This window comes from Haplochromis burtoni, unplaced genomic scaffold (assembly GCF_018398535.1).
Source record: "Haplochromis burtoni strain Fernald_Lab_line unplaced genomic scaffold, NCSU_Asbu1 Contig_1737, whole genome shotgun sequence".
Classification (NCBI taxonomy): domain Eukaryota; kingdom Metazoa; phylum Chordata; class Actinopteri; order Cichliformes; family Cichlidae; genus Haplochromis; species Haplochromis burtoni.
Genome location: NW_024584098.1, coordinates 19,275 through 21,658, shown reverse-complemented (window position 1 = coordinate 21,658; position 2,384 = coordinate 19,275). Strand labels below are relative to the sequence as shown.

At 33.4% G+C, this 2,384-nt stretch overlaps 1 long non-coding RNA gene across 1 annotated transcript; it reads right to left on the bottom strand.

Annotated features, from left to right (window-relative positions):
* Positions 1-1,554: 1,554 nt before the first annotated feature.
* LOC121813469 lies at positions 1,555-2,104 on the bottom strand. Its single transcript, XR_006053721.1, has 3 exons — positions 2,058-2,104; positions 1,767-1,887; positions 1,555-1,598 (listed from the first exon to the last, which is right to left on the bottom strand). It is a non-coding gene; the product is annotated as an uncharacterized LOC121813469 (long non-coding RNA).
* Between the last annotated feature and the right edge of the window lie 280 nt (positions 2,105-2,384).

The window sequence follows — 2,384 nt, the reverse complement described above, 5'->3', positions numbered from 1 at the left end:
TTTTTTTTTAAGAGGACAAGAGCGGCGAGGTCTATCGCGATAGCTTAATTTCTCTATCGAGTAAAAGTTATATCGCGATACATATCGTTATCATTCTATCGCCCAGCTCTACATGATCCTAGTGCAAAGACAAGTGGAAGCAGACAAAAACAACAAGCACACATGCTACAAACTTTACCCGAGTCATTTAGACAGCGGTTAGCACATGATTCTCCTTATGGGGACCTGAAATGTTTAATATGCTGCTGAGAATATACCCCAGAAGATAGATAGTTAATGATTTATGTAATAATTTAAAATAAATTATTTATGTTTTTATGAAATACAATATAATTATGATATTTTAAAAATCTGTTTGCAATTCTTATAATAATAAACTTTAAAATGTACCTAAATATTTGATCATTAATGCATTCTGTAAATGTGTGTATCAACAAATACTGTAGAATTATCATAGACAACAGTAATGTATGATTACACTATCTTGGACTTACCTCAGTATTCCAACTGTAGATTGTATAGATATTGGATTTATGTGGTAGATGATTTTAGTTATCATCCTACTGCTATTTGTGCATCCGAATCGATTCAGCCTTTTAAATCCTGATTGAAAACCCATTTATTCAATCTAGCTTTCCCTGGTTAGTGTCGGTATCCTGCAGATGTTCCCTTATGTAGTTTTAATCATTTTACTTTATTGCTGAATAACCTCTTAGTCAAGTTGTGTTTTGTATTTTCTTTTATTTTTTACACTGCGTTGGTGTATTTATACCCTGTTATTGTTCCTATCTCTAATTTATTGTATGACTGTGAAGCACTTCGGTGAACCACTGGTTTTTAAATGTGCTATACAAATGAAGTTGTTTTGTATTGTATTGTATTGTATCATTGTGAGTTCTTTGATGTTGTGTACCTGTGAGTAAGTAGGACTGATTCTTCCTCCTCCTTCACCATTAAATATGTAGATGCTGCCTTCACCATTATTCTCCAAAGGTGCTCCAACTGCCAAATCCCTGAATCCATCTGAGTTTAGATCAGGCAGCACAGCAAGAGAAGAGCCGAACCTTCCTTTGACAGCTGCATGTCCTCTTAGTACTAATGGATCAAAATTACACTCCACAAACTGAAAGGAAGAGAGTGAATATTTTATAGTTAATAAAAATTTGACAAATAAAACGATTAATTTAATTGGATTAGATGAAACTGTGATTTACCAAACCAGTTAATCTGCAAACATAAACTCTTCCCTCTCTATCAGGCTCCATGTACATTGGAGAAGATATGAAGATTAGATCAGTGATGTCATCATCATTTGTGCCCATGGTACACACCTCTGCCCCGAAATATTCCCCAGTCTGATACTGTGTAAGGAACACATTATTATTCTTTTATTTGAGAAAAATAATTTATATATTATTTACAAGGTCATTCAGATCTGTCATGCTGCAAATTCATACCTGTGATGCCAAGGGCTCAATTATTTGATTTTCAAAGTTTTCTCTGTTAACAGCGACTGTTAACTCCTCTGTGTTTATATCTTGGAGCACCAACAACTGTCAGAGAGCCGCTTTGAGTTTTAGCAATTGCCACTGAGTAACCTAGAATTTAGGTATTTAAAATGAGAAAAATGATTAAGTCTCCTCTTTTAAATTGTGCCCATTTTTCAAACTCATTGGTGTTTTTTACATGACAGAATTACAGCAGAGCTGTTTATATACATGAACACATTTGTATGAATTAGATTGTCAAAGCTGTAATATTCTTACCAAGATAACTGTCAGGCTCCAAAGACACATCCTCATATGTTTTCACCTTCTGGCCTCCTGTTGTGTATTGCACGTAGCCTCCCTTCCACTGGTTTGCACCAACAATAGACATCTGAATTCCCTACAGTGTAGACAGAAAATACATTTTATATACAATTTATTTTCACTTAAAATCCGGACTGTGTTTAACTGTTTATTTGCCTTTAGGCCATAAAAACTGCCACAAAGGCACATGTGAATCTTTCTTTCTATGACTAAACTGTCTGGTGATTTTCAGGTAGTTTTAATTACCTCAGGCACATGAATTGCACTGAATCCCTCTTGAGATATTTCCATTTCCATTGACTCTCCACTGCTTTGAGATCCTGTAACAGAAAAATAAACAAAAAGGTAAAAGAGAGACACAATACAACAAATTAAATTTTACAGGTTCATTCTTTCATTATGCTTCAATTAATTATCTTAAATTATGTTTTTACAGTTTATTATAAAAGTGAGCATTTATTGTTCATTTTACAAATGTACAGTTACGTTTAATTTAAAATGTGACTTTAATGAATAAAATACAATAAAGTTAATAGAATGTGGTGATTTAGTTTCTTCTTAGTGTAGCAGTTT